General features: G+C 44.4%; 1 protein-coding gene across 6 annotated transcripts in view; it reads left to right on the top strand.

Annotated features, from left to right (window-relative positions):
* CAMK1D (calcium/calmodulin dependent protein kinase ID) overlaps positions 1 to 12861 on the top strand; it is a 449243-nt gene that overhangs the window by 339024 nt on the left and 97358 nt on the right. The gene's annotated exons all lie outside the window — the stretch shown is intronic.

The raw sequence follows: 12861 nt of genomic DNA, 5'->3' as shown, positions 1-12861 counted from the left end.
CTTGAGTGGGTTCTGGAGTCACTAAGGATAGGAGTCACCACACTTAGAGGAGTTTTGCTTGTGCACAGGTCTCATCTGCTTTGGATTTACTACACCCATCACTGTGTCCTCTGGTATAAGAATGGAATGTGATTGCTGGACAGAAGCAAAACCTTGTAAATCCACTTTAAAAAAAGCAAATGAATATATCCCTGTGGCCCTAGACACTGAGAAGTCCTCACATTTAAATGGCTGTTTGGGAAAATATTCATACTTTGAAGAACTAGACACGAGGCAGCCGCTGTCTGAGCTTCATAGGAAGGAGATGCTTCTTCTGTGTGAATGAAATAAAATCCAGCTCAGGGCAGCCTGACTTCTGTGGGCCTTCACTTGGGTCTAGGCAGCCGACAGAATGTGATCCGTCTGAGTTGGAGGCTGCAGTGAGCTATGGTCACACTGTTGCACTCTAGCCTGGGGGACAGAGCCAGACCTCATCTCTTAAAAAAACAAACAAAAATGTAATCCATCTATGTCCCAGTGTCTGCCACCTGAGATGTTTGATATAATTGTGAAAAAAAAAAAAGGCACGTTGCTTTCAACCACATCTCTTTCAACAATCTAAACTCCACAAATGGTAACAAATGGTAACCAGGCACATCCGTCTAGTATTTTGCAGCAGAAGCAATGCTCCCACTGTGTTTCTGCTTAGCCGTGTGGACTGGGGACAGCTGGAGAACCCTCAGATTCGCAGTCCTCTGTAGGCTCAGCTTGCAGATCCCTGCCTGGTACCCGGCCACATTGCCGCAGGAGCCAGTAAGAAAATAACAGCAGGGGCACGTTGTCTGCCATGGAAATCGGCACCCATGGAGTGCATTCATATTAGGCTGGTGCAAAAGTAATCATGGTTTTGCCATTACTTTTAATGGCAAAAATTAAAAGTAATGGCAAAGACTGCAATTACTTTTGCACCAGCCTAATATATTCTTACGTGTGAAAGTATTTGTAGCTTCTTTCCATTAAACTCAAAAGTAGGGGGTTTTCTACCTCAACAATAAAGGACATCAAAGAGGTAATTTTCAAGAGAAAGTGCAATGTCAACTCAAATATATGAATCCAAACATCATTTTTTAAAAGATGATTTAGCCAGAACAGCTAGTAATCTAACAAACTTTGACAGCTTTCTTAAAAAGTCATAAGTACGGTGAAACCCCGTCTCTACTAAAAATACAGAAAAATTAGCCAAGTGTGGTGGCGGGTGCCTGTAGTACCAGCTACTTAGGAGGCTGAGGCAGGAGAATGGTGTGAACCTGGGAGGGGGAGCTTACAGTGAACCAAGATCGCGCCACTGCACTCCAGCCTGGGTGACAGAGTGAGACTCCGTCTCAAAAAATAAAATAAATAAATAAATATTAAAATTTAAAAATAAAAAATAAAAATAATGTTAGCTATGCAGGATTCCCACAATCCCATTTTGTTCCACAGCCATTGGCCATACAATGAAATTTTGGTATCAAATGTTGCACATATTTAAAACTGATATTCCCCCAGAAAGAATGTTTTTCATTTGTTTTTCTTTAAATCTCATAGTTTTCTTAATGGATTTACAGGCAGCACTTGAAGTTTTTAAAATATAATGAATACTAACTATTCTACTCTCCCCACACATCCTAAACACATTGAGAAGAAATTCTCATAGGCAGGCCTTTCAGTATTTTAGCCTTAGCCATGTGTCATACGCCTTTTTTTTTTTTTTTTTCTAGCCAATAAATAGTTAATCAAGATTTTCACTTAGCCGGCCAGGCGCAGTGGCTCATTTCTGTAATCCCAGCACTTTGGGAGGCTGAGGTGAGTGGATCACCTGAGGTCAGGAGTTCGAGACCACCATGGCCAACATGGTGAAACCCCATCTCTGCTGAAAATATAAAAATTAGCCAGGCGTGGTGGCACACCCCTATAATCCTAGCTACTTGGGAGGCTGAGGCAGGAGAATTGCTTGAATCTGGGAGGTGGAGGTCGCCGTGAGCCAAGATCGTGCCACTGCACTCCAGCCTGGGCGACAAAGCGAGACTCCATCTCAACAACAACAACGAAAAAAAAAAAGTTTTACTTAACCTATAAAATGGAACTGATGACGTGGTAATGTTACGAAGGGAATACTGTAGTTAAGCGGAAAGCTGAGTTACATATTGTCAGCTTTAATCAGACCTAGTTCAGCAGTAGAATTAGAAGAGACGTGTCTCAGAAAATAATTCTACAGAAGTCATGACCAGGAAGGACATGATATCACTGTTACTAGTAATTATTTTTATACCTGCTGTATATAGTGCAAGGCTGTGCTGAACGCTTGTATAATTCATTAAATTCTAACACTAGTTCCATGATGGTTGAAGAAACTGAGACTTGGAGACACGGTGACTTGCCTCAGTGACGGAGCTTGGATTTGCTCGAATGTCTTCCAGATTCTTCAGCCCACGACATTACCTACTACGACTGTGATTTTCAAACATGGGTCAGAGATTTGAGTTCTCACTTTCATTTAAACCAGAACAGCTCATTTAAAAAATGCTTTGTGGCTGGGCACAGTGGCTCACGCCTGTAATCCCAGCACTTTGGGAGGCCGAGGCAGGTGGATCACAAAGTCAGGAGATCGAGACCATCCTGGCTAACGCAGTGAAACCCCGTCTCTACTAAAAATACAAAAAATTAGCCAGGCGTGGTGGTGCACTCCTGTAGTCCCAGCTGCTCCGGAGGCTGAGGCAGGAGAATGGCATGAACGCAGGAGGTGGAGCTTGCAGTGAGCCGAGATCGAGCCGCTGCACTCCAGCCTGGGTGACAGAACAAAAACAAAACAAATGCTTTGCACGTGTTTGCGCATCCAGGTGATAATTCATTTGAACCCAGCACCCTCAGCCCCCTGTGCTCCAGCTGCCCAGGGCCATGGTGAGGAGTGGCTGTGTTCAATCCAGGCCTACGGCAAGCCATGCCCATGGTCACACCCAGACTCCCCTTCCTCATCGTCCTCAGCCTGCTCAGCCCAGGGGCTCTGTAGCGTGCATGGCACATGTGCTGATGGAGGCTTGTGGCTCATGGAGGCCAAATAGCCAGGAGCTGGGGCTTTATCGTTTTGTAAAAACTCATCACCTGAGCAAGGGAAGCAAAACTAAGCCTCGTTTTGATGATGCTAGGCTACAACTTAAAGGCTTCTGAAGACTTTAAAACAATCTCTTTCAAGTCCAGAAATGTTAAGAAGGTTATGACTCAAAAACATCAAAGCAGAATGGATTTGTGGATCTGAGGTTAAGTAATCATTCAGGGCAAAGCGGGCATCACTGGTCTGTGCTTATATAACAATATTTCTTACTAGTTTGCTTCAAGAAGCCTTTTTACTGATAGCATGTGACTGCCTAAGGAATTTGTGTTTTGACAGCGTCTGTACTGTGATTGTTAATAATATGCACTGGCCTACTATGTTTTATGGAACAAGCACCATTGTTGGGTTGATAAGACATTCGGAGATATAAGTTGCAACAGACAAGAGTGTCTTGTGGGCACAGTCTTTCGTATCACGGAGGTTCCTGGAAAAACACCACAGCTTGAAACACAACCCCAAAAGTGGAAGGAGACACAAGTGGAAACCCCTGGTAAACCCATCAGATCTTGTGAGACTTATTCACCATCACAAGAATAGCACAGGAAAGACGGGCACCCATTATTCAATTACCTGCCCCCCACCCGAGTCCCTCCCACAACACATGAGAATTCTGGGAAATACACTTCGAGTTGAGATTTGGGTGGGGACATAGCCAAAGCCTTTAATCAGCTTTAATCAGACCTAGTTCAGCAGTAGAATTAGATCTGGTTCACAGCAACAGTGAGGGGCAGTGGGACTAGCATCCGATAGGTTCATCTAGAGCCTATGATTACAGTGCAGGCGATGGAGGGCCCTCATTTGGGATCTTCACTCCAATACTTACATCTGACAAGCCACTAAGCCCCCTCCTTCTCAGTTTCCTCGTCTGTTGAATGGAGACAATAGTTCATGCCTCAAAGATGGAGCAGTTCTGAGGGTTAAATGAGATAATGTACAAAAAAATGTTAAGCATGCTTCCTGGCATATAGCGATTACGATATACATGATGTCACTCCCTGGTCCAAATATTTGTGTGAGACCCTGTGCCTCCAGTCTGGAGCAAAGTGGCAGTTTACCTTTCTATTCTTATATGGCATGATTTGTTTTCTAAATAAGGTTTATTTGCCACCTTTTTTGAGCCTTTGTTCCATAGTAGTATGTAGGTAAATTGGAGGAGGATGAGTCATTCAGGGTGAAGCTAGACAGATATTCTAACAGCTGAGAGACCAAGAAGACATCTTCCTTAGTAGCAGTGAAGATGGAGGTAGAAGGAGAGAATAGTAATATTTTAAGAGAGGAACTGCAGAATGAAAAATGTGAGTTAATGTTGGGTGGGGAGTCATAGACAATCTCCTAGGTTTCTGGCTTTGCTGACCAGGTGGGTGACACTGAAAGCACAGCAGGAAGTTTTCAACACTTCCTGGCATAGAGCAACTTCTTTAATTAATTGGATTTCCATCAGACTTGGCAATAATCAGATCATGGGCTCATTTCATCAGTCCTCAGTGTTACTCAGGATTAACCATTCCACAGCGTGTACAGCCACAGAAGAATTATAACTCCAGGTAATGTTCTAGAAACATCAGAATTAAAATGCCAGCCAGTGGCTCTTCATTCAGTAAATTTCATTTATGTTATGCCATACACCCGAATCCAATTTGTTTTGAATGGGCGTGCGTGTTAGCATTTCTTTGAGCTATTTGGCTCAAATGCTTCAATGGTTCCTGAATTGAATTTGCTTTTTTTGGCCAAAGAATTGAAAATGTTCATTTTATTGTAAATTTCAAAACCGTACTTATCTATTATATATACAGTCATTGTATGTACACTCATTTTCTAAATTATTTAGCAGTTCTTGAAAGACCAGAGATTTCAAGGCGAGATGATCACATCATAAGCATCTCCAAGACTGTGGATGAAGGCCCCTCTGGTGGGCTAAATCCTAGATCTCTTGCGCTTTCCCTGAGCAGTGGTTTGTGTTAAATTATAGACACAGGCCGGGTGCAGGGGCTCCTACCTGTAATCCCAGCACGTGTGGAGGCTGAGGCAGGTGGATCACTTAAGGTCAGGAGTTCAAGACCACTTTGGCCAACATGGTGAAACTCTATCTCTACTAAAAATACAAAAAAAGTAGCCTGGTGCATGCCTGTAATCCCAGCTACTTGGAAGGCTGAGGCGGGAGAATCACTTGAACCCAGGAGCTGGAGGTTGCAGTGATCCGAGATCACGCAACTACACTCCAGCCTGGGTGACAGAGCGAGACTCCATCTCAAGAAAATAAAATAAGATTAGACACAAACCTCTTTGACTTGGCTGTATCCCTCTTTGACTCTGATACTAGAAAAATCTCAGAACTGTGTTTGTGACCCGCTTCCACCAAGTCCAGAGAACTTCATGGCCTGACTTTGGGCACCAACCTCTCCCTACTTCTCATCTTAGATTTAATCCTCTCCTTAGCCCAATTTTTCTTACTTGTATCAAATTTGCTTTCTCTTTCTGTGTTGTCTGCATCCTTTCAAGCTGCCTTTCAGGCCTGCTCTTTGGAACAGAGTTGGGCAGAAAAAGTAGCTCATTATTGGTGGATTTGGGCATTTGGACAGGTCTCTCCTGACACCTCGAAGAGTCGCTGCCACAGAATAAACAGTCAGTAAGCATTTGTTAAAATGGTAAACATTTGCTTGTTTCCATCTGTGCAATGGAGATGTGATTCCAAGCATTTGCCTCGCCTGAAGGACCTTAGAATGACAGGATATGAATAGGAATAATAATGGCTAGCCTTTGTCGAGTCCTTTCCCCATGTCCGCTTTTCATAGGTCTTATTCAGTCCCCTGGTGATCCTGAGAGATAAGCACAATAATTGTGACCATTTTACAGATGTGAGTTTAAGAAAGGAAAGTATGTTTTTTTCAATTCGGGCAGCAAGAAGCGAAGGAGCGAACCTTCAGTCTCTTCACCCCTGCCCTGCGATGCCGTGTCCAAGGGGCAGTGATGGCAGAAACCTAACTCTCCAAAAGGAGCTGGTCACTCTCACCTCTAGTGGTACCAACCCTCTCTCTGTACCAGACCCGATGCTGAATGTCCTGCCGTGACCTTGACGTAAGGAACAGCATGCTGAGATGTGGAGCTGGCAGCCTGGCAGGTCCTAATCCACAAAGAGCTATGGGGTGGCACAGTCAGCATCTTTTTTTTTTTTAAGAAATAAGAAATTAAGAAGCTATAACCCCTCCTCGCCCTCCAGATATTCCATTGCTGTGGGGTTGAGAGATGGCTGGCACCACACCCAGATGGCAAAGGAAAGGGAAGGATAAGCTGATTTTGATTGAAATTCCACTGTAGGCACATGGAGGAATTTGAACATAGCACTGAGCCAGTGGATACTGTGGCTTCCTCTGGTTGAGACTTGGCACTGGCTGCAAGGCCCTGCTGGCAGAGGGAGCTCATGCAGGGGACAGCCAGATCTGCAGCAAGTTTTGAAATGTGGCCTTTCTTCATCCAGAAATTGCCATCATGGCGCCAAACGCCAGGACTTCCAGAGAGCCTCTGATGGTTGCTCCAAGCAGTCTATGAGTTTCTTCCCCAGGGAGGAAGACCACACTCACTTTCTTCCTCTCTCACCTCCCCTCAACGTCTCCTCTTCTCTCTTATGGCACGGCCCTGCCCATGTGCCCTGTCTCCTGACACCACCTTCCCCTCGGCGTCCCCAAGGAGCGGTCATAAGAGCAACATGTACCGCCAAGTGGCCTTGCCCCAGAGGCGCGGGTCTCTGGCTGTTGACTAGAGAAGCATCGTAATTGCGTTCAGCTGGGTAATTCTATTCGGCGAGTTCTAGTAAGAGTAATGTTGAGAATTTATTGATTTTTTTAAAAGCAATTTATTTCTAGAAGTGCAAAACAAAGTATAATATCATTAAAAGTTTTCTGGCACTTCTTAAATACAATTTGTGTTTCACAATTTTGGAAAATATTTTGATACAAAACCCAACAGAGAATACATGAAAAATGAATTTAAAAATCAAGTTCATATGCTTAGGTAGAAGTGCCTGCTGTATGCATTTACTGGGATATGATGACACGATGTACCTCCAAACTTTTTTTCTTCCTCCAAAACATTTTCTTGCGCCTGTATTGCTTCTCTTGATGGATAGCACCATCATCTCCCTGGCCGCTCTCGCCAGAGCCAGCGTGGTATTTAATTTAGTCAAGACTTCTTTGGTTGCCAGTGAGAGAAAACCCATCAGGAACTGGCAGAACTGAACATCTGTGTCAGGGACAAACAGCTCTTGTGTTTCTCTCTCCCCATCACTCTCTGGATCTCTGGTCTTCTCTTCTCTGCCTGTTAGTTCCTTCTCTGCTCCCTTGGAGGAGCTGGACCGCGGCCACGAGTTACTTCAAGGTTGATTCATTCTAGCTTAGGGACCCCACAGTGAGCGTCCCTTGACCTCAGTGTGAGCAGCTGCAGGGGAGGGCGCGAGGGTGTGTAGCCTGAGTCCCAGGGGCCGGGGGCTGGACAGACACACATCAGCCTCTCTAACACTGCCCCTGGGCCTTCCTCCTACCCTTGCCCCCATCCATCAGCTACTGCCTCTGACCTCTCTCTCCTCAGGGTCTTCGCTTTCTTTCCCTCCCTGTTCTTCCTGTCCTGGACTGGCTCTTTCCGCTGGCTGGGGGCAGCAGCCTCTTGACGATTTCCATACCCCCATTATTTCCCCTAACCTATGCTTCACATCAGAAGGATCATCCTAGACAGAAATTGCACATGGGATATTTCTGCCCAAAGTGCTGTGTCTCTGTCATCATTAGAATGAAGTTCTGAGTCAGGCGCCCTCCTGACCACCTCAGGCTGCACTGCCCAGTGACACAGACTATCTGGTACTCCCTAGACCCCTGCCCTCTTTCCTCCGAGCTTTGGAGTCTGCTGTCCTCTCAGCTTGCAAAGCCACACCACACTTTCCCCAGGTCCCGGCTGAAACCTTCCTTGGCCTGGCCTCTTACTTCTGCCTGTGACCTTACCACCCTACCCACTGCTCTGCTATCCCATCCCTTTAACACTTCTGTTCTTGGCATTGTGTATTGGAAATGTTCGTTTGTATCATTGTTGATAATTATCAATAATTGTGATATGACTAAATCCTAGATTCTACAGTCTCTAGTCACTTTGGGGCAAAGGGAACATAAGCTACAAGATAAACACAAGTAAATATAAAATACTCTTAAGAATGCCTGCTGTAGCACCTAAAACAAACACGAGTCTATTGAACTCATATTCCAGATGTATAACATGAGACTACTATACCATACATCAAAGTAAATTCTAGATGGATTAAAGAATAACTAGTCATAAATTCACAAAATGTGTAATAAGTTAATAAAATTGTAAAATAAAATAATATACTAGTTAGTGTAAAATCAAAGATTAAATCACAAAGTCTTTGGGAAAATATTTGTAAGGTCTTTGAAACAAAGACCATCAAGAAAATAAACAGTGAAGGAATGTGTGGGCAAATCTAAAAACCCAATAAAATCAAAAGCCTCTGTAGGTGACAATGCGTGGAAAATATAATTAAAAGATAAATATCGAACTATGAAAAATATTTCAGAAGTTATGATAGACCCCAGGATTAATATCCTTATACCATAGTAAGAGCTCATAAGAATTTCTGTCAGTAAGAGGACATTTTAACCTTGTGTAACTAGTGAATAAGAGATGCAGAGAGTCTCATAGATTAATCAGAAATGAAGACTAAAATAAAGCAAATGGATTCTCTGTTGGACTGTTGGTGGGAGTGAAGGGCACGCAAGCTCTTTCCTATCAGTCATTTGTCCAGTGCTAGAATTCTTTTTCTAGGAATGGCATCATCCAAAATGTAAATAAAGATATTTATGCCAACTTGATCTGTTCATTTTTATTTATAATAACAAATATCCACAGGGAATATATCATTAAAAATAAATTATTCTGGCCGGGCACGGTGGCTCACACCCATAATCCCAGCACTTTGGGAGGCTGCGGCGGGTGTATCCCGAGGTCAGGAGATCGAGACCATCCTGGCCAACACAGTGAAACCCCATCTCTACTAAAAATGCAAAAAATTAGCCAGGCGTGTTGGCTCACACCTGTAGTCCCGGCTACTCGGGAGGCTGAGGCAGGAGAATCGCTTGAAGCCAGGAAGCAGAGGCTGCAGTGAGCCGAGATCGCACCCCTGCACTCCAGCCTGGGCAACAGAGTGAGATGCCGTCTCTAAATAAATTAATTAATTAATAAAAATAAATTATTCTAACCACACGTAAGATTATGCAAACTTTAAAATTACCTTAAGAGATATCTATGAATGTTGGGAAACATTTGTAATATGACATTACTTGAAAAGTTTGGCTGGGTGCGGTGGTTCACGCCTGTAATCCCAGCTACTCGGGAGGCTGAGACAGGAGAAGTGTTTGAATCTGGGAGGTGGAGATTCCAGTGAACTGAGATCGTGCCACTGCACTCCAGCCTGGACAACAGAAGGAGAATCCATCTCAAAAAGAAAAGAAAAGAAAAGAAACTGGGAGATGGAACCAGAAAGGTGGTAGGATGGACCAATGAGGCTAGAGAAGCTGAGGGTTTGAACAAGTCACAAATAGCTGAGCCAAGGCAGTTCAAGATTTTGGGAGACAGTGCCTCTTTTGGAGATATCTCTGGTTTTTTGTTTGTTTGTTTGTTTGTTTTGGTTTGGTTTTTTGTTTTTTGTGTTTTATGTTTTTTTTTTTGCATAGGACAACACGTTCCCTAGTACTGGGTACTGAGTTGAACCTAGCATAACAGAAGTGGTCACTTACATCCCTTTGGTTAAGAACTTTTGAGTGCACTACCAATATTCACCTCGTGTGCCAGTGGGAGTTAATACTCATGAGCTAACCTGAAATTTCTAATGAGATTTGGAATTTTCTTAAGCAAGGCAATTTCAGATCATTGGTGGTTCCTGAACTGCCGAAAGGAAGGGGATTTTCCACATCATCCTTTTGATGGAAGAGACTGAAAATGTTGAATGCACTCAAATTTTCCTCTATCTGTGACTTTCAATCATTTAATCACCAAAATCTTACTATCCTCCTGCCTCCAGGCTTCCTAGCAGAGGGTGCAAGTGTATTAAATGAAGGAAACACATGGATTCTAAATTCAAATGTGGGTGCAGACTTTCTGGCTTCTCATTACCTCTCTGAGAGCCTGGGTACTCCCAGATTTTCCCATATTCCTTTTCTTCATGCTTAGCAGAGACCACGTGCTCTTGGACCAGTTACGAACCACCAGGTTAGACCTAAGTTCAACAAATCCCTCCACACAGGTGGGTAAATACATCTCACAGCCCTTACAGGACAGCCAGGAAGGCACTGATCACGCTGAACCAGGCTCCTGGCCCTGAGATTCAGGGGCAGTGAGGGCCACCGTCTTGGCTTGCCTTGCTCTGTTTCTTTCTACCATGGACAACAAATTTTGTATTGGCTACAGGCTGTGAAACATCAGATATGTTTTCCTTAGAGTTTGTGGTGCTTCTGTTCAGGGAACTTTTTGGTTTTCTTATTTCTTTTGAAAAATGTTCAGCATTTACAAATGTAAAGAGAATATGTCACGAGCCTCTGTCTTAAGTCGGTTTCCCTGGAAACAGCCTCTGAAGCAGAGGTTTGGGAGCAGGTGGTTTTCTGCGGAGAGTCGCCATCTGCTGGGAAGGGAGGGAAGCAGGAGAGGGCTGGGGAAGGAATTGGGCCACAGAGCAGGCTGAGCAAGGCCTCAGCCATCCCAGAATTTCGGAACTGAGATGGCCCTGCAGGGATTTCTCCTGCTTTGGGACAAGGAGAGAAGATGGACGTTTACATCCTCTCATTGTCTGGATGTGAGCTGCCCCTAGAGAGGGATCTTTAGCTGTCATATGCTAAAGGTGAGGGATTCAGCTAAGAGCTGGCCTCAGCCAACAGTGCCAGCATCTGGGGTGTCCTTACGGGGAGAGCCAGGCCACACCCGGCAGCATCCTCTCCACTGAGGAGACAATGTGCACACAAGGCCCATCTTGCCCCCTCTCTGCCTACACCCACTGCTCCCCTTTGTTTTTGTGTTTTAACACGTTTTTGAAGTGTGTATATATTTTTAGACAGGGTCTCACTCTGTTGCCCAGGCTGGAGTGCAGTGATGCAATCATAGCTCACCACAACCTCGAACTCCTGGACTCAAACCATCCTTCCACCTCAGCCCTCAAGTAGCTGGGACTGCAGGCATGCGCCACCAAGCCCAGCTAATTTTTAAATTTTTAGTAGAGATGGGGTCTCACCGTGTTGTCCAGGCTGATTTCCAATTCCTGGGCTCAGGCAATCCACCTGTCTTGGCCTCCCGAAGTGCTGGGATTACAGGCATGAGCCACCGCGCACAGCAGAAGTGTAATTTATGTACCATAAAATCCACTCATTTCGAATGTACAATCGAAAGATTTTCAGTAAATTGGCCGAGTTGTGCAGCCATCACCTGAATCCAGTTTTAGAACATTTTCATCACCCTAGTGGCACACACTCTTTTTAAAATTACGTCTGGTAGATTTTGAAGCAAATCACGTTTAGTGAGGTTTCAGCTCAGTGAAGTTCTTAGCTTGAAGAGCTCTTTAGGTGGGAATAATATGAGCGAGTGAGGTGCCATTGAGCAGTTATTTGAGGTCACATCATAGAAGATCTTGGCAGAAGTAACGAACTAAAAGCTATTTCCAAAGAGAATGACTCCAGCTCCCTGTGTTAAGTGGTTTATTCCCTGAGGTCGTCTAAGAATACCACATCTGACAAAGGGCTCCATGCTTTAGAGTTCTTCCACTTTATTCTTCAAGAGAACCCGTGTCAGAGACGGGGACTGTTTAAACAGATATGGATGTGCGCGAGACAGCAGGTGTTAAAAGAGGAAGGGTGTGTGGAAAAGGAGGCATGGCCCTGATGAGAGGTCATCTTGGTATGTCACCAGAAAATAGGAAGAGTAAAGGCAAAGATTGAACAAGTAACCAAGACAAGACTGGGCATGGTGGCTCACGCCTATAATCCCAGCACTTTGGGAGGCCGCGGCAGGCAGATCGCTTGAGGTCAGGAGTTTGAGACCAGCCTGGTTGGCCAGCATGATGAAACCCCATCTCTACTAGAAATACAAAAATTAGCCAGGCATGGTGGCAGGCACCTGTAATCTTAGCTACTTGGGAGGCTGAGGCAGGAGAATCACTCGAACCCAGGAGGCAGAGGTTGCAGTGAGCCAAGATCGTGCCATTGTCCTCCAGCCTGGGTGACAGGGTGAGACCCTGTCTCAAAAAATAAAAAAAGAAAGAAAGAAAAAGGAAAAGAAACAAACAAAGACAAGGGAAAACTAGGCTATTTCTAAGGTTGTGTAAAAATCTGCCTTCGTTTGGCACATTTCTGCTCCTGTTGATGAAATAATGGGCTATAAAAAAAGAGAGGAATGCACTTAAAAAATAGGTATAAATCACATACCATAAAATTCATCCTTTCAAGTTGTACAACTCAGTGGTTTTTAGTATGTTCACAGAGTTGGACAACCATCACCACTACAGAACTTCAGAACATTCCTATCACCCCCAAAACGACCTCTAAACTCACTAGCAGTCCCTATTCCTCTTTCCTTCCCAGCATCTGGCAGCCGTGAATCTACATTCTCTCTAAAGATTTGCCTGTTCTGGGCGGGGCACGGTGGCTCACGCCTGTAATCTCAGCACTTTGGGAGGCCAAGGCAGGCAGATC

Source organism: Trachypithecus francoisi, unplaced genomic scaffold (assembly GCF_009764315.1).
Source record: "Trachypithecus francoisi isolate TF-2019V2 unplaced genomic scaffold, Tfra_2.0 Lachesis_group9, whole genome shotgun sequence".
In the NCBI taxonomy this organism is placed as follows: Eukaryota; Metazoa; Chordata; class Mammalia; order Primates; family Cercopithecidae; genus Trachypithecus; species Trachypithecus francoisi.
Note: the sequence above shows the minus strand (reverse complement) of the source record. Positions and strands in the feature narration are given on the sequence as shown.